This window comes from Furipterus horrens, unplaced genomic scaffold, assembly GCF_987537825.1.
Source record: "Furipterus horrens unplaced genomic scaffold, mFurHor1.1.pri manual_scaffold_3, whole genome shotgun sequence".
NCBI lineage: Eukaryota > Metazoa > Chordata > Mammalia > Chiroptera > Furipteridae > Furipterus > Furipterus horrens.
Genome location: NW_028327173.1, coordinates 152,990,245 through 153,010,794, shown reverse-complemented (window position 1 = coordinate 153,010,794; position 20,550 = coordinate 152,990,245). Strand labels below are relative to the sequence as shown.

General features: G+C 39.6%; 1 pseudogene; it reads left to right on the top strand.

Moving 5' to 3' along the window:
* The first annotated feature begins 18,873 nt into the window (after window positions 1-18,873).
* LOC150016436 (microtubule-associated protein RP/EB family member 2 pseudogene) lies at window positions 18,874-19,550 on the top strand (annotated as a pseudogene).
* The last annotated feature ends 1,000 nt before the right edge of the window (window positions 19,551-20,550 follow it).

The following is a 20,550-nucleotide window of genomic DNA, read 5'->3' as shown; positions in this document are numbered from 1 at the left end:
GCGTGGGGAACTCTGGAGGATGAGCAGGATAGTCAACGGTGATCTGTGTGTGTGTGTGTGTGTGTGTGTGTATGCCTGCACAGTGAAGGGGGTCTGGAAGATGAAAATGAGAATATATGAGGTTATCCACCCCGGTAATTCAGCCACAGATTTTCCCCCAGTCTGAAATGACGACTTGATTCCATATTTTGTCATCTTGCCAAGTTCTGTATTTAAGCCTGAAGCTAAACATGTTTTCTGTTCCTAATTAGCAACAAGGCTAAATTTAGCGAAGGTTTCTCTGGTGCTACCACAGTCACAGAACGATTCTAAAATCTAACATGAAGGCATGTTATGTGGTGGATTTAGAAAAAGACAAAACAAACCTGAAGGTGCCTCTCTGAGATTGAATGGCCTGGGATGCTAAGAAATTTTGAAGCACAGGGATGAAATATTTACATTTTTATGTGGGGAGAGTCCCTCCCTCGGGGCTCAGAGTACGCAGCGAGGTTACACTTTCAGAGAGGCATGGCTCTGCAGAACAGTGACACGAGGCCAAGATTCGTTCCTCATGCTTTCCAGCACCCCACTAAAATCCTGCTGCTTCCTTATCCTGACTTTTTCTCTGACACAAGGACCACCCCCAACAGATCAAGGTACCTCCAACTTCTCTCCACCTCAACACTGTAGCAGCCAATACCACCTCAATGTCAGCCTTTCCTCTTGGTTGGCCTCTCGGCTTCTTCCCTGATCACCACAACCTTTTTATTTTTTTAACCTTCAGATCTGCAGAAGAGTTGCAAGAATTAAGATGCAGAACAACAAACAGGTGTAGAACCTTCACCTTGAGTCACCAATTGTTAGCATCTTGCTACATTTACTTTATTTTTCTTTTCTTTTGCGTTCTATGTGTGCGAGTGTGTGTGTGTATCTGTCATTCATGTAACATGTTTATTTTTGTTGCTAAACCGTTTGAGACTTAGTGAGGCATCTTGACTCTTTCCTTTTAATTATTTTCACATCTGTCTCCTTAGAACAAGGACATCACCTAGATAACCACAAACACAATTACCACACGTAGGAAGTTTAACATTGGCACTCTGTGACTGGCTGACACATGGCCCATGTTCATGCTTCCCCAGTTGCCCCATAGTGTAGTTATTGGTCATTTATGTTTAATATAGACGTTTGTGGAATATTTAGGCCAGTAGTTTTGCAGAATGTGCCTATCATTGTAAAGTGTTCTCACTTGCTACCTCATAAGTGGCCCCAAACATTGTTGGACGTGGTTAAGACTTACCTTGACCTGATGAAGGACAGATACCCAGCCAAGAACCAACCAGAGGACCTGGGAAGGAAGAGCACCTGCACGGTCCTTTCTCGTCCCTCGATCTTAGACCTCCCACAACCATAATTTCAACTTCTGCAAGGCCTGATTGCCTTTCTTACTCCTGGCCTAAACCCACTCTTCTTGCAGACAGCCACTCTGAGCCACTATAATTCTGTGCTCCATCTGTGTGTCTGCCTGGTTGCCTATGCCCTTCCAGACTCAGATGACAGAAATAAAACAAATTCTCCTGACAGGGACAAGCCCTTACTCTCCATTTCTCTTTTTCCCATAGAGGAAGACAAAAACAATGGGGGAGACCCATGGACCCACTGCTCTGTGAAATGACTGGGAAAACTGGAGAACAGATCTGAACATGATCAGTCAGCCCCTCCTCTTTCATTCTGAGCTCCCTGTCCAAGCAGACACACATTCTCACAGCATTCCCCGTGTGTGTCTGCAGGGGTGGAGGATACAGTGAAGGAAACTATGTACAGTTTAGAGAGCAAAGTAAGGTGCTCATTTGGTGGCCCATCAAAGCCACATTACATTCTGTAATTAGCTTCATCAAAAATAAAGCTGTTATCTTTGTGTTTATCTGTCTAATGTCAGTAATTCTGTTGTTTTTCATCTCAGAGGGCAGTAGGGTCTTATTTATTGGCTCTCTGAATCTGCAACTCTTCTATCAGAGAATTAACTGTAATTCTTTGCCCTTGTCATGGAATGGAATGAACACTGTGCTTGCACTGAACTCTTCTCTCTAGAAGGAAACAGGAGTTGCCTGTGCTGAGCTGGGGACAACTCAGGACTGCTCAGACAGGGTGGGGGTGGTGAGAACGGAGGCAGCCAGCCAGCCTCCACTGAGCCCCAGCCAGCTGGTCTGCCCAGAGACTCCATGGAAGAATTCAGAAGGTGAGAGGAGAGGCCCATGATTCTGTTTAGCAGGTGCAGATACAATGGAAATGGACAGGGAAAGTCCCCACTTTCTCTTCGGTAATGGGGCAAACCTGGCTGATACTGTCTCTAATGCACTGTCTTGGGAGGCTGCTGGATGGCGACAGGAGGGGCAGAGGAGTGTGTTTCCAGGTGCCAAAGGCTAATGTGCTTGCTATAGAAACTGTCTCAGAGTTCTTGCCACATTCTCTGGAGATGTTCAGGCTTCTTCACTGGGAAGTAACTGGAACTGTCCTTCCTATAACAAAGACTTTCCCTCAGATACAAAGAACAATGGCCTTTCAGATGAAGGTCACGCTAAATATTAGGACTGGGGTCTTTCACCCTTTTGCCTATGTTGCTAAGACTTTAAATGATACTGAATGATGCTTGGTTTGTCTCTAAGTCTGGAAAGAAGTTAAAGGAAAGATGTCTTATTCGAAGCAGAGGGGAAGCTTTCTAGACCTTGAGCTGTCACACACAGAGGTGTGTGTGTGTGTTTGTGTGTGTTTGCCCACACACACAGACACAAGCAAAGTTATTGATGTTTTCCCCCATGAAAGAGTGAAATTAATGTTCATACTATCCCTACATGGCTGCCAATACTTGAATAAATTAACAAATAGCATCATGTCTACTTCCACCATCACCACACACGGAGGCTTAGCTTCCTTTCCAAAGAGTATGAGCCAAATGGCCAAGTCCCTGGGCCTACTCTTCCAGGCCTGACAAGACTCATTGGCAGCCTTGGTGTGCTGGGCAGGTCTGAGTCTGAATATATGAATTGACTTCTCACATTTAAATTTTGAGACCCTGTGATCAAATGACACAGAACAGTGCATGGCACAAGGTGTCTAATAAATGGGTAGATAAAGTATGTCTTTTTCTGTGAGTGTGAAACAGTAGACTGTGGAGGTAATGCCATTTGAGACACAGTTCTGTCACTTATTAATTTGGTGACTTTGGGTAAGTGACTTGACTTCCTTGAGTCTCATTTTCCTCACTTATAAAATAATAAAGACTATCGTGCTATTGTTTGAGGATGTCATAATATGCGTGAAGCATGTAGCTGAATTCCCAGCAATAATCAGAACTCAGTAGAATTTTGCTTGGAGCTGAGGGTAGTGCTTGATCAATAAATTGCTGCATTGGAAAAAGCCTCCTGGGCCTCTGCTCCTCATCTATGTTATTAACATGATTGCATTAGATTCTCAAATTAACCAGAAATTATCTACTGTTATTCTGTGTGTGGATGTGCATGGGGTGCTGTTGTTGGGGACAGGGATTGTTTTTGGAAATCTTCATAGGGGGATTTTAAAGCTCTAATAAATTGGAAATTTTTTCTCAACAAAAACTCTCAATTTTACATACTATTTGTATTACTCCAGTGTTAGAAAACTGCTTTTTTGGACATATAGAAATCACAAAGTATGTTGGAAAAAAATTAATCTGGTACATAAACCTTTAATAGGCATCACTGAACTTCTGAATACATTATGCTATTGCCCACCCACCAAATATTCTGAATTATAATGAACCAAAATCTTACATTTTTATCATGCTCGCATATATGATAAACTACAAATGAAGGACAGGCTATTGTGGTAATTTAAGGCATTGCTAAAATAAAATATCTAGTCTGTAACTATATTAATGCATTTTTGCTGCCTAGTGGCATTCTTCAGCTATGGAGCTTCCCCCAAGTTTGGTATCATTAGAAGGGAGATTTCAATTTTTCTTTAGAAGAAGCAAAACCATACACAGGCATCATAGATCATATGTAGACTGAATATGTGTTCATGAGTATAAGTGAATATGTCTGTGTGTGTATGGACATAGTAAAAATGCTCAGAAATGAGTCAAAGCTGAACACTTTAAATTTCTTGTTCTACTGCCACTTTTTCCCCTTGCAATGCTCCCATCTCATTCTTTATTTTAGATACTCTGAAGATCTGGGGTCCCTCTCTTTCACAGGCAGATAGTAGGGGACACGAGGAAATAAAATGAACCTATGCCTCAAGCCCAGACTTTCTCACGAGGATCTGATTTCTACATGATCATGTCAAAGAAAGCAGAGTACAGACAGCACTGTGCACCTTCCTCACCCAGAGTCCTGTGGTGACACCCATACTCCTCTGATCTGAGACTAAGCATCAGAGCTGGAGTTATCTGGTCACGACACATTCAACAACAGAATCAGGGCTACCACTGCCCTCACTGTGGACATCATGCCGAGGAATAAGAGGACTGCTGGCAGCCCCTCCCCAACACTGCCTGATTCTCCTCTCCCATTGGCCAACAGACTTATCTAGGAGCCTGCCTGGGTCATGCAGGGATTTTTTTCAGGACCTCTCCAAAGCATGGCTGCCAATATCATGGGGACCCTATAGGTGCTCCTCAGAATACACAGATATGAATTCATGAGTGATATAATATATGAAAAAAAAATTGGACAGAAAATGTGTTTGAAATTATTGGCTCTTCCTCTTGGCAAGTTACTTAAACTCCTCAGAATTTACTCTTCTAACATGTAAAATGTCCTCAGCTTGCTATTAAGTGAAATGAAATGTTTTGAATGATACCTACCGCTGAATAGATGCTCCTATGTATAACCTTCTTTCTCCTTGGTGATCATAATACTGACATGTGCTGAAGAAACCAAAACACTAAGAGTCAGGAGACCTGGATTCTCATCTTGGCTCCTTCCTTTACCAGCCTTGTGATTGTGAACAAGTTGCCTGGCATCTGACGGTCTGTCTTTATCCACCTCTAAATGCCTGTTCTACCAAACTTATAAGGTGTCATAAAGAGCAATGAAGATGCTAGTGTAACAGTGCCCTCTGAATGGCAAAGCTCAGTATAAATACACTGGATTGATAATATCAAACATCGATGGTCAGGTGTCAGCTCCAGACTTGCTCATAACTGCTTCTCTGTAGCGAGACTATTCATCTTATCCTATTCTGTGGACACTTGTAAAAAGATAGCACAGATGTGTCTATGAAGTGAAAACTAGGAATAGGAGAGGCCCCAACTCCCTATATATGGCCATTGTCATCAGCTTCCAATACAAAGGATACTCATACACCAGAATTTAGCCTGAGTCTGAAACAGATCTGTGAAGATCTATATTCTTAGAATAGTTTCTGGTATCTTAACCTGGCCAGGGATTCCCAAACATGGACAGCTAGCTCTTCATTAAGCAAGTCTTGCATGATAACATTCATTTATTAGACAGTTACTACATTCATAAAGCATTTAGCAAGTGGCAAGTATCAAGGAAATATGATTTGTTTTATTGTCACTGAAAGTTGGCAAATACTATTATTTATTATCCCCACTTTAAAGATTTGGGAACTTCAGATTGCCCATAGCCATCTGGCTGGTGAGTGACAGATTAATCAGAATACTTTAAAATCCATCTTCTCTGACTTCACCACACTGACAACCTCATATTTTCTATGAGCAACAGATCTATAGGGATCTGGTGCAGTCCCACTCACTTTGGTTTTCTTTCTGGCAAAAGAAGAATTTACGTTTGAAATGAAGATTCAATATGATGAATGGTGACTTAGGTATATATCACTTCAAGAAAGATCGACACATACACACATAAAAAAAACATTTTTTTCTTAAATGGTAGCTACATCAGCAGAGAGATACTAGAGCTTTATTCAGAATTCATCACAAGTTATCACTAAATGTCAAGTTTCCCTAAGATATCCAACATAAAATTTGAGTTCCAAAAATCTGATGCAGATTTTTGTATTATATTACTTGAACAAAACAAGTGTAAGAAATTTTATAATCAATAAAATAGACACCATTCAAGGCAAAAAATATATATACTGGCTTTAAAGATAAATCAACGCAACTATAAATATAATTACTAATTTTAATGATATTTTGTATAAGGTATCAAGACAAAAATGCAAAATGAGGCCAGACTAAACAAAAATGAGATTGGGTGAGAGGTAAAAGAGATCACAGTCTACCCATTGTTTTCATTCCTATTTGGCCCAATTTTCATGGGGAAATCATAGTAAGAATACAATTTCATGAGAATATTCCCCCAAATCAATGGACACATGTAGTGTCTTGAACCTAATATAAGACTCAGGAGCGGTTGGAAAGCAGGAATGGCATTAATACATGGTGGTACTATCAAGAAACATTTCATGAATCAATGAACATTTTTATGGTCTGAATGAATTTGAAATGTGCTAAAAAGATATAGTCCATTCATTATGGGTAAAAGGAAATCAGCTTTTAAACATAATGTGACATGTCCTTGTCATATTCTCATGATTTGGGTCATAGATTTTACCAATTACTGCATAGCCTTTAGAGTTTTTATCCTGTATCAACTTTCTTTCATTCACACCTCAGGCCAGAGGTGGGAGGGTAGCATTTTTCTTTCTTTCCATGTGGCCTAATCCCAGAAAGCCTTTTCATTTAGGGGTGGGACAAGACAAAGGAGCACAGACCAGCAGCTGAATGGCTGGACTCATACAGATGCTCACTTTCTGTAGTATAATTTTAAATTCCAGAATTTACTTATGTTCTTTCTCTCCTTTCTGTGGTCAGTGACACGGGTCAAAGGCATTTAATCAAACCCTTGTAGAGAGACAGGTCCCATCACCATGCAGTGCGACGATCTAATTTGTCTTCTGTCAAAAATGTATTTTGGGAACAGAGCTGAATATGATGTGTGACCTTTTTTTATGGGCACTGCTGAAATACATACACAGCACAGATTTGCTAGGCTTATTATTTCATCTGTCTCTGGGAAAATATTGAAATTGTTAGTGTGGATACTAAGTATTATGGTAACATGACTACATGGTTTTTGTTTATTTGTTTGCTTTTCCACTCTGAGTTCAGCTAGCTCAAGCCAAAATTGTCTTCCGATTTTTGAACCCAAATAACTGATGATCAAGAAGGTAATGCAGTGACAGGAATGTGTACAGGCCAGATGTCCAAGAGCTATTGAAGAAATAATGATGTCAATGAAGCTTATAGTAAAAAGCAAAACAAAAACAATAACAAAAAACTCCAGCCAGCAGATGGTGCCACAATTTTTAATGTTTAGCTACTTTGGGCTTTATGGACAGCTTGCTAATTGCTTTGTCAATTAATTTAAGGGATGTAATTTAATTTCTTCTGCTGCATTGCATAATGGTTATTAAAGAACTTATATTCAGCTCCTTGGCCCTGGATGACCAGCTCATTTGTTAGTGCTGCTAACAGTTTCCAGACACTCTCTGCTGACTTATTTCTCCTCCTAACTCTAAGAGGAAGAGAGGAGCTTGATCCCAGGTATTAATCAAATGCAGATACAGACATAGTTTCTAAACCAGACTGTACGTTTCAAACACAGATTTTCACTTGCAAAGTAGGAAGACAGAAGGATGTCCATTTGCAAGATAAGGGGGAAAATCTGTCATTGGTACCACATAGGATCCTTTCCTGTAAGTCCTTTGCAAGTTTTTGCTATATGACAAAGCCCTGGTCAGGTTTTGTGTATTATTCCATGTATAATTTACTATATCTTATTTGCCATAGCAACGGAGAATGAAACAACTCATGAGACAAGGAAGAGAAGTGAAAAACTTGCAAGAAACTTGGTGGGAAGAGAAAATTACACCTCTGAAAAGAATTCTACCAGTGCTATATTTTCTAGTACTACAGAGGTCACATGATTAATTTTAAGCCTGAAACCCTGAAAGCTAGAGGTCCAAAGCAAATTAGAGAACTGAAGAACTTGTCTGAACTAATGAAGAAAAAAATGTTTTATTGTTGTTGGGACTCCCCATTTGCCCAGGTGCCAAGAAGTTACTTTTAATTCTCTGCATTGCCTCTTCTGGAAATACCCAGACCAATACTTCCCTCTACTGCTTGGCAGCAATTCTACACCGTGAGTCAATTAGAATTATTTATACAAAAGCCCATACCTGTTTCACAGCTGCAGAAACTGAGGCACGTGCTAAGTCAACTTTTCAAAAGTAAAGTCAAAATTAAGTTTAGTAATAGTTCAAGACTGTCTCCCCTCTGTAGAACATCTATATGTAGATGGAAGCAAATTTACCTTCTGAGTGTAAATCTTAACCAACTGACTCTATTAAGTGATGATATAAAGCTTTGGCAAACGGAAACCTTTGAAACAGATGTAGGAGAAAAGCATAGGAGACAAGTTGCCTAGTATATACCCGTGCCTGGGTCCCACATCATATTGTTTGCATCAGAACCTCTGTGCATAGAACTGGGGCACTAGCATTCACGAAAATCCTCTAAGCAATTCTAATCACTACTGAACTAATATAATCCTGGCTTGTAGGGTATTCAAAAGCAGCCAAGAAGGGAGCTAGAATGATATCTCTTTTACTAGATTTAAATAAAATTATTTCAATATGATTACTTGATAAAGCATGTAATAAATTCACATGCATTAATTACATCATGGTCTTAATTATTGTAAATTATATAAATAAATGCAATAGTCAAAATTATTGGGCATAGAAACATGCAATTTAGAAACTGTTTGCAGATGTTAATACCTACATTTTTCCCATTTATAATTAGTTTCCCAATCACATTTGGTGGCATTTGTTGAATAGTTACAGATAGAATTAAAGTTCAACGTGTAAATGTAATTAGGTCCTGTGACCCACCAAATGCATATTAAGTGAAGAGCTTTCTCAAGGGCAGAGTGACTTCTAACCAGTCCAAACCTGCTCTTTCCACCAGAGGGGTCATTTGATTGGTTATGAAAATTACTTCTCAAAAACCAGAGGGGCTGGGTAGTATTGCAGCACCAAATGAAATTCTGGCTGGGGAGGAGGGTTTGGGTGTACCATTGATGGGGTTAAGAGCCAGACCATAAGCAGCTACCCTTCAAGTAGCTTTGGTGATGTCAAGAACTTCTGTGGGTAGGAATATGGGTGCTGTCTTTATTCATTGGAGGAAAAAAGCATGAACTGCAAGGACAATTATTCATATCACCATCTGGGAACCTGCTGCTGATGCAGGAAAAATAACAGGCTATAAACACATGATTTACCTGCAAAAGCTTTAGAACTGCAATTGCAAGCCTTATAGACATAGCTCTATCTTTTATTTAAACAGCCTTTTGTTTTCACCCAAGAAACTATAAGCAACTTATAGGTACAGCTAAGCCCCAAATTTCATAAGGTATATCATCTGTGACTTAATATGTGACTTAAGATCATGTAACTGAAAGCAATGAATTATCTTAAATTAGTCCCCAAACCATGATCTAGCCATCATATTTTATGAAGCAAGATATTTAGATATAAAATATCACAATGACATAAGTAATCCTATTCAAATGTTAGTTATGATTTATAATTTGAAGGAGCTAATGTTAATAGATAATTAATTTTTGATGCAAATGACAAATAATTTAACTATGGTTGGTCTTATCTTGCTTTGCAGGTAAGCAATAAAAGATGTAAGGTCTGGAAGAGGGAGCAAGGGGAAGTCTTGAGTGAATGAGCCTGGGAAGGGCACAGAAGCTGGGATAGAAAAGACCATTTAAGGGAAGAGATGAGAAGCTTAGACAGGAGAGAAACTCTTTAGTCTTAAACCTTGGTCTTGGTCCCAGTCCCACAATTTACCAGCTGTGCAACCTTGAACAAATTAATCTTTATCACTGCTATGGTCTGAATGTTTGTGTTTTCCCCTAACTCCTCCCCACCACAAATTCAGATGTTGAAATCTTAATGCCCAATATGATGGTTAGTAAGTCAGGCCTTTGGGAGGTGCTTAACTCATAACAGTGGAGTGTTCATGGATGATTTTAGTGTTCTCATAGAAGAGGCTCCAGAGACATCTTTCAACCCTTCCAATATGTGAGGATGCAGCCAGAGGGTGCTGGCTATAAACAGGAAGAGGACCTTCACCAGAGCCTGATGGTGCAGGCACCTTGATCATGGACTTCACAGTTTCTAGAACTGTGAGAATAATTTTACATTATTTATAAGCCACCCAGTCTGTGGTTTTGATGTTATAGCAGCCTGAATGGACTAAGACAAACATGACCTTCAGTCCCTTCATTTGGAAATAGTAATAGACAATAATCTTATGGAATCATTTTAGGGGCTAAATTAAAATGATGCATAGAAAGTGATGAGCACAGCAAGTGCACACCAACAATAATTTATATTATTATTCATAGCTGGTCTCCACTGAATTATTTGAGAGAATCATTGATCATTATTAAAAAAAATAAAGTTTGCTGTCACAGTCTACAGTGCATGGTACAAATAGATGACAATGTAAGGAGCAATGGGACTATAAATCTACTGGGAATATCTATGATGAAACTTTTAATTTCTAACTCATATTTGAGGCCACTATCTGCACTGCCCACTCTCCTTGTCTGCAGTTATGAGGGCTTTTTGTACATGAGGTAACTCTTTTGGAGGATAACATCAATTTCTTTGAGGTGTATCCCAGGTCCCTCCAAAAATGAATCTTTCATAGAGCCTATAACAGATATTTTGAGTTAGTCCTTAATAATCATATAGCCACATGAGTTAGTCCTAGACAACCATATCTTCCAAATTTGTTGAAAATATCTATCTAGTTTCATAATTTATGATAACATAGAGGCAGAAAAACACTTTTTTTTGTGGCATTAACTGACAGTATTATCTCCTAAATAATTTTAGATATCTACCCAGAGGGATTCAGACTCATGGGATTCCTCATTCTAAAATAAGGTTCCAGAAAGAATCTTCCTTTTCCAATAAAAGATTTCTACTTAGTAGCCTTGAGATGGGAATTTGATAATTTGACATAGTTATCAAGATTGGTGAGAGAAACAGAAAAGGGGGTGAGAGGTGTCAAAATCTAATTTACCTATTTTTCAGTTTTACTTCAAGTTGGTACATAACTTTCAATTCTTATGATAGAAAGGAGATATTTCCTTCTTTGGGGAGCATAGGGTATATATCTATGCCTCTCCATTGCTAAGCCTTGGGAATCTGAAATGATAAACCTCATGATAGAATTCTAGGTTATGGTCAGATCATTCATTTTGTTGTTGTGGAAACACAGGATCTTAATGTGGTGTTGTGGGAGGTAAGGTTGCTAAAATAGGATGGACCAGTATAAAGACAATGATTACCACATTCTGGTAAGCCGTGAATAATAAATGAGGATTTCAGTGGTACTGAAATCCAGCTTTAAGAAAATGATCTGACAGTAGTGTACAAAGAGGTAGAAAAGCAGGGAGGAGATTTATTGTACAGTGGTTCCCATGGGAAGCCCTGAGGCACTGATGTGGTATTGGCTTCAGAAGGACAGAGTTAATCTCTATAGAAGTAGAACATATCGCAAACTGACTTGAAGCCTAAGACGGAAGCATGAAAAAGAGAATAGGAAGTTTAAAGTGATTCCAAGGCTTCAGTCGTAGTTGACAGAGAGTAAGGTAGTGCAGTAAACAGAATTAAAAGACAGTAAGTATAGTGGAAAGTAAGCTTGATTTTATATGTGTTGACTGAGAGTTGAAGGCTCTTATAGAATTGGTCCAGAGGCATCAGGAATGGAGATTTGGAGTTGTTTAAGAAAATTAAGCTATACAAATATCCTTAAGAGTCATTTATTAGGGAGATATGTGCAACCAAGAAAATGATTAATTTGCTGAGGGAGAGAGTATGTGTTTTCTGGAGAAAAGGGAGTCAAAGAAGAGAACCAGAAAACAACAATTACAGGAGAGTAGAAATTTCAGAAAGGAACTAAATAACAGTGTCAAGGTTGTGTGCTCAAAGCAAATTATCACTATAAAAAAAAGATGAATGAAGGGACCCAAAGGTATAGGTTTTGTTTGACACTGGTGGGAAGGAGGGAAGAAATAAAGCATCAACTGGGGGAAGTGACAGGCTTGAAAAAAATCTCCCCTCTCCCCTTTTCCCTTCTATTTCACAGACGGAGAAAGGAAGAGATGGCAAACGAGCAATAACTTATGAAGTAGATATAAGACAGAAAATTATAGGAATTGAGTTGGAATGAGGTTATCTATTGAAAGTGTGGAGAAAGAACTGGGACTGAGATTGTGAGACAATCTCACAATCATTTAAAATCATTGCTGGAAGTTTGGCTGATGCCAACTAGTGGTGAATAAAGGAACTACCACGCAACCATGATGGCTCAAGTGAGGGGAGACCGCAAAAGGCTTTCTCAGCAGATTTTAGTGGCCTCCAAAGTCAAAACATCCAAAAAAAAAAAAAATCTTCTGGATTAGAAGCCAACAAAGTGTGAGGGTAGAAAGTGAAGTAGGTGAGACATCCTAAATCATTCTGACTAGGATGTTAAAATTTCTGAACGAGAGTTTAGGCTAAGAAGAAAGTAGAAATACATGAGGGAAAAGGTATCAGACCAGGAAAATGAGAATTCAAGCACCAGGAAATATGCTGAGGCTAAACATCAGATTTAGGTGAAGGGTAGGAACTACTTATCCTAGGTGAATTAGGACCATTTCAAATATGATGAGATATAACGTATTGTCTGAGCCACTGGTGTCTGACGTAGAATGAAAACTTAGATTTCAAGAGATTGGGGAAGATGGAGGTCAAGCAGGTAGAAGCTGAGTCCACTTGCTCTTGTACCCAACTCAGACACTTGGCTGATCTTCCAAAATATAGACTAAACATTAAATGGAATCTTAGCTGATAGGAAGTTTGGAAGCCAAGAAGTAGAGAAGATGCTTCACAATGGGCAGTAAGGAGATTTTATAGGTGAAAGGAGAAATACTCCCTGTGTGGTGCCTGCAGCCACAGAGACCCTGGTCAGAGATCGAGCTTTGTGGCTCCCTCCCCTCCCAGAACAGGGAACTCCTAGACCCAGACCAAGAGCAACTTGGTTACACTAAGTCAGGGAGATCCAGGCTACCCCCCAACACAGAGTGAGCAGTACACCCATAGGTGCAGTGGCAAACACCAACTGGAAGAGTTCCAGAGGTGGGAGTGGATTCTATCTGCACCTGGGTTGGGCAGAGTAGGCTGGTTGAGGACGGCTGTGACTGAGAAAAGCACTTGACTTTTTGGAAAGGTGGTGTGTAAGGAAAGCTGGACAGTGACTCAAGGCTGCAGTGGGAATGCGCAGAGAGACTTTTTTAAAGGGGAGCTGAGGCATTCTGGGCAGGGACCCCATGGGCAGCTGCCCTGCCAGCACGGGGAAAGGAATGAGAGTATGGCTTGCACCCACTCAGTGCAGCTGGATAGATTGATCAGAAAGGTGCAAAGTGAGGGAATTTCTTGGCCCCAGCCCAGCACAGTTGGCTGGACAGAAGCTATGCAGAGTGGAGAGTTTGGGACCCTGTCTGCTGTGACAGTAGTGGTCTGGGAACTGGAGGGGCGGGAGGTGCATCCCCCATTTAAAGCCAGAAAAAGCCCCCTTCTGAACCTCTGAGAAGGGAATGTCAGATCCAGCCCTCACCTCCTGTGGGAGTTGGGAATATCTGCAAAACAGGCAACTCAGCCTCAAGAACCCCGTAGGATGCATTTCCATAAGAGAACGATGAACAGAACCACCTAAAGGGCCCATTTTGAACTTCTCTCAGGGAGACAAAATACAGTGGTTCTTAGGGCCCTGTATCCCTGAGGCCAGCAAGGCAGGAAGGCAGGGAGATCAGAGGTGGGTGCAGCAGGGGGGCAAATCAGGGCTCTGCTCAGCCTCTGCTCACACACAGAGCTGCTGTAAACACTGAGCAGGAGAGAGCTGACCCTCTTACATCACAGACTGGCCCCTCCCTTGAAACAGATGGCTGATGCATCAGAAACTATATATTATTGGAAATAAGCTGGAACAGACCAAGATGTGTGGGGCAGGGGCAGGGGGACACACCTAAAATTTTCCCAGAAGACTGAACAGTGCCACTCTGGAAGACCCAGAGGTCCCACACTCCTAATTACAATAGAGGCCCCCTCTAGGGGCAGGCGAAGGTGATATAAGCAGTGCTGCCAGAAGTTGGACGACCCACCCCGGGATCTCGAGATGATAAAAAACTAGAGGTGGATCCAGAAAAAGAAGTTAGAAGGTGAACACCAAACTGCTCAAATGAATTTCACCTCACTCTTCTTCAGAATTTGCATTTTTTTCTTTCACATAGCCTTTTGCTTCAATTGTATTCCAACTAATTCACTATTCTTTGTCTTTTTAATTCTTTTTATTAGATTTAATATATATATATAGTTATTTCAAATCTCACATTGCTTCCTTCTCTTGTCTTACACCATTTTGCCTTCTTCCTGCCCTTTCTTATTTTTGTTGTAAATTTTATTTCCCCCCACACTATGCCTTGTTCCTATGCCTTACTCTCGCTATTTCTCCTCCCTCTATCTTCTCAAAACTATTCCTTCCTTTAGTCAGCTCATATTCTTTCTCCCCATCTTATAATATTTTTATTTCCTTACCACATTTATAAATTTTGGCTTGTTTGGCATGGATATTACAGACATTGTTGCTCTTCTTTAATGGTGTTCCTGTTCACTATTTTTTGCATTTCAAATCTTGTAGGTCACTCTCCTGCTATCTTACTGCACTTTGCCTCCCTCCTGCCTTTGCTTATTTGAGTTAGAAATTTTATTTATTTTCAATTTCTTAGCCTGGATTCTATTCCTCACTCTTATTATTTTTCCTCCCCCCTATCCTCCCAGGGTCATGTTTCTTTTTGTAGACATCTCATATTCTTTTTTCTCTTTTGTATAATATTCTTATTCCCTTTCCACATTTATTAATCTTTGCTCAGTGTCACTGTTATTGATGCTGTTGTGGTTTTTTTATTCCTTTTGGTTCACTACCTTTTAAATTTTATTTCAAACCTCATGGTGTACTTGTCCCTTTCCTTATTCCTTTTTGCCATCGCCTTTCCCTGTTTTACTAACATTTTAAGTTATATTTTCTCCCTTTCTTTGCCTTGTTTATATTCCCTACTCTTACTACCTCTCCTCCCTCTTCCCACTCAAAATCACTTTTCTTTTCTTTAGGCATCTCATGTTCCCTTTTCCTATCTTATAATATTCTTAATCTCTCTCCACCTTTATTACTCTTTGTTCAATTGCTCTTGGTATTGTTGATGTGGTAGAGGGCATTTTTGCTGACATGGGTTTGGTTTCCTGGGTAGTATTGCTTTGCTAACTGGCATCTGTACAACAGCATACAAGGCAATGGCAGGGGTTGTCACTCCCAGTCAACCAGCCCAACTACAAAAAGAGAGCCCACATAAACTGAATAAAGGGCAATGCTAGGGCATCCAGATCAGGATATCAAAAAGACTGCAGCACTGAGTCCCACAGAACTCGTACCACAGAAGTCCACCCATGAAGACAGACAGGCAAAGCAGAGCAATCTGAGATGCAGAAACAAACAAAAAGAATCACCTAAAATGAGGAGACAAAGAACCCCCAATCAAAAGGAAACGAGAAATCCCCAGAAAACAAGCTAAATGAAATTGAGGCAAGCAATCTATCAGACCTAGATTAAAAATAATGGTTAGAGGGATGCTCACGGAAATCAGTGAGAACTACAAAGAACTTAGTGGGAACTACAACAGCAGAAAAAAGAACATAAAAACTATGAATAAGAACCAGGAAGAAATGAAGACTATAATATCTGAAATGAAGGAATTAAAAGCAGGCTAGATGAAGCAGAGGATTGAATCAGCAAGCTGGAAGACAAGGTAGAAAGAAATACCCACTCAGAACAAGAAAATCAAAAGAGACTCAAAAAGAATGAGGATAGTTTAAAGGAGCTTCAGGACAACATGAAATGCAACAACATTCACATCATAGGAATATCAGCAGCAGAAGAAAAGGAACAAGGGATAGAAAATATGTTTGAAAAAATTATGATAGTAAACTTCCCTAACTTGGTAAGGGAAAAATTCTTCACAGAAGTTCAGAAGGCACAGAGGGTCCCAATCAAGATAAACCCAAATAGGCCTACTCCAAGACCCATCATAATTAAAATGGCAAATTGTAAAGGCAAAGAGAGAATCTTAAAGGCAGTAAGAGAGAAACAGCTAATAACATCCAAGGGAGCTCCAATAAGGCTATCAGCCGATTTCTCAACAGAAACACTGCAAGCCAGAGGGATTGGCATGAAATATTCCAGGTAATGAAAAGCAAGGACGTACAACCAAAGCTACTCTACCCAGGAAGGCTCTCATTTCAAATGGAAGGTGAAATAAAGAGCTTCCCACACTAAAGGAGGCTAAAACAGTACATTGCCACCAAGTAAGCATTGCAAGAGATGCTAAAGGGACTGCTGTAAAAAGGAGAAGAGAAATAGAGGTAGAGATAGATAGAAAGAGAGAGTGTTACAGAAAAATCACAATGAATAAGTACCTATCAATAATAACTGTAAACATAAATAGATTAAATGGCTTCAATCAAAAGACATAGGGTAGCTGAATGGATGAGAAAACATGACCTGCATATATGCTGTCTACAAGAGACCCACCTCAGAACAAAATATCTATACAGGTTGAAAGTAAAGGTTGGAAAAAAATATTCCAAGCAAATGGACTTGAAAAGAAAGTCAGGTAGCTCTACTTATATGAGACAAAATAGACTTCAAGACAAAAGCCATAAAAAGGGACAAAGAAGGTCACTACATAATACTTAAAGGAATAATCCAACAGCAGGATATAACCCTCATAAACATATATGCACCCAACATAGGAACACCTAAATATATAAAGAAAATCTTGGAGGATTTTAAGATAGGTATTGACAAAAACACAGTCATCAGAGGGGATTTTAACACCCCATTATTAACAACAGATAGATCTTCCAATCAAAGAGCCAGCAAGGATACTGTGGCACTGAATGACATTCTAGATCAAATAGACTTAACTGATATGTATATAAAGAAACTGTCACCCTAAGGAAGCAAAATATACATTCTTTTCAAATGTACATGAAACATTTCAAAAGATAGACCACATGTTAGGATATAAAACAAGCCTCAACAAACCAAATTTCTAGAAACATACAATCTGACAAAACTAAATCAAGAAGAAACAGAAAGACCAAATAGACCAATGACAACAAATGAAATTGAAGCAGAAATCAGAAACTCACAGCACACAAAAGCCCTGGACCAGATGGCTTCACAGGCGACGTTTACCATACATTTAGGGAATAGATAACTCCTATTCTTCAGAAAGTATTCAAAAAATTTCAAGAAAAAAGAAGTCTCTCAAACTCTGTTTATGAGGCCAGTATAATCTTAATTCTAAAATCAGGTAAAAACACAACAAAAAAAAGAAAACTATAGGCCAATATTTCTGATGAACATAGATGCTAAAATTCTCAACAAAATATTGGCAATCTGGCTTCAGAAATACATTAAAAAGATCATACACCACGATCAAGTGGGATTCATCCCAGGGAGGCAAGGATGGTACAGCATATACAAATCAATAAACATAATACACCACGTAAACAAAATGAAGGACAAAAATCACGAGATCATATCAATAGATGCTGAAAAGGCATTTGATAAAATCCAGCACTCATTTATGATAAAAACTCTCAGCAAAGTGGTAATAGAGGGAGCATACCTCAACATGATAAAAGCCATACATGAGAAATCTACAGCCAACATTATACTCAATGGGAAAAAACTAAAAGCTTTCCCTTTAAGATCAGGAACAACACAAGGGTGTCTGCTCTCACCACTCTTACTCACGTAATACTGAAAGTTCTAGCCACAGCAATCAGACAAGAAAAGTAAATAAAAGGCATCCAAATTGGAAATGAGGAAGTAAAAGTGTCATTATTGGCAGACAACATGATAGTGTACATAGTAAACCCTATAGTCTCCACCAAAAAACTGCATGACCTAACAAGTGAATTTGAAAAAACAGCAGAATACAAAGTCAATATTCAGCAATTGATAGTATTTTTGTACACCAACAATGAAATATCAGAAAGAGAAACTAGGGGAAAAATCTCATTTACTATTGCAACAAGAAAAATAGAGTACCTAAGAATAAATTTAACCAAGGAGCTAAAATACCTGTTCTTGGAAAACTATAGAACACTGAAGAAAGAAATTAAGGAGGATATGAATAAATGGAAGCATATACCATGCTCATGGGTTGACAGAATTAACACCATTTAAATGTCCATACTACCCAAAGCAATCTATAGATACAATGCAATTCCTATTAAAATATCAATGGCATATTTCAAAGATCTAGAACAAATATTTCGAAAATTTACATGGAACCAAAAAAAAAAAAAAAAAGAAAGAAAGAAAAAGAAAAATAGAAAAAAAAAGAACTTCAAATAGCCTCAGCAATCTTGAGAAGAAAGAACAAACTAGGAGGGATCACACACACTACTCAATATCAAGTTATACTATAAGGCCACTGTAATCAAACAGTCTGGTACTGGCATTAGAACAGACACATAGATCAATGGAACAGAATAGAGAGCCCATAAATAACCCCAAATCTCTACGATTAATTAATCTCTGTTTGACAAAGAGGGCATGAGCATATGATGAGTAAAAACAGCCTCTTCAATAAATGATGTTGGGAGATCTGGACTGGTACATGTGAAAAAATGAAACTAGACCACTAACTTATACCACAAGTTCACATGCTGGTGAAAGGGCATTTCCAGGACAACCTTGATTTCATTCAGTGGTTTAAGAAGTTCTATGACGCTGGCTACGATGGGAGGGAGTATGATCCTGTAGAAGCACAACAAGGGCAAGATGCAATTCCTCCCCCCGACCCTGGAGAGCAGATCTTCAACCTGCCAAAAAAAATCTCACCGTGCAAACTCCCCCACAGCAGGTGAAGCTAAATCAAGCCCAGCATTTAAACCAGGATCCACACTTTCTCGCCCCTCATCAGCCAAAAGGGCTTCATCCAGCATTTCGGCATCCAAATCTGACAAAGCTTTGGAAACACAGGTCATACAGCTTAATGAACAAGTACATTCGTTAAAACTTGCCCTTGAGGGCATGGAGAAGGAAAGGGACTTCTACATCGGAAAGCTGAGAGAGATCGAGCTGTTCTGCCAAGAGCAGGGGCAGGAAACCGACGACCTGGTGCAGGAACTCATGGACATGCTCTACGCCTCGGACAAGCACGAGGGCCACCCGGAAGAGCCCGAAGCAGAGGAACAAGTGCATGAACAGCAGCCGCAGCATCAGGAAGAGTACTGACCCGTCTTGGCAGCTCTTGACATGTCCATTTTGCATGGGAACTTTTTTTCTGGAGAATTGGAACACGTGTGGCCTCAAGCTCAACAGAAACCAGTTGTTCCCAGTCTGCTGGTAACATCAATGCACTGTCACAAACATACGCCAGCCACTGCACTTGGTCCCCTTTCCTTTGCCAGTACACACAGCAGTGGGCTGTTTGGCGGCCTACCCGAGCGATCATGGGGTCACATACCTTCTACTTCACCACTTGGCTGCATGAGATGGATGACTCAAGATGGATAAAAGACTGAAATATAAGTTGTGATACCATAAAAGTCTTAGAGGAAAACGTAGGTAGGAAAATTTCAGATATCCCAATATTTTTGCCAATCTATCTCCTAGGGCAATGGAAATAAAGGAAAAAAATAAACAAATAGGACTACATCAAACTAAAAATATTTTGCAGAGCTAAAGAAACCATCATCAAAATGAAAACAAAACAACTTTATTGGAGAATATATTTGCCAATGATACATTGGACAAGGGTTTGATCTCCAAAATACATAAAGAACTCATACAACTCAACACTAAGAAGACAAACAATCCAATTGAAAAATAGGCCGAGGATCTGAATAGACACTTTTTCAAGGAAGACATACAGATGGCCAATATAGACATATAAAAAGATGCTCAACATCAATAGCCATCAGAGAGGTGTAAATTAAAACCACAATGAGATACCACCTCACACTGGTCAAATGACCGTCATTAACAAATCAACAAACAGCAAGTGCTGACAGGGAGAAAATGGAACCCTACTGCACTGTTGATGGAAATAAAGACTGGTACAGCCACTATGGAGAACAGTATAAAATTTCCTTTAAAAACTAAAAATGGAACTGCCCTTTGACCCAGCAATTCTGCTGCTGGGAATATACCCTAAGAATCCTGTAACACCAATTCAAAAGAACTATGCACCCCTATGTTCATAGAAGCGCTATTTACAATAGCCAAGTGCTGGAAACAGCCTAAGTGCCCATCTGTAGATGAGTGGATCCAAAAACTGTGGTACATTTACACAATGGAATACTATGCAGCAGAGAGAAAGAAGGAACTCCTACATT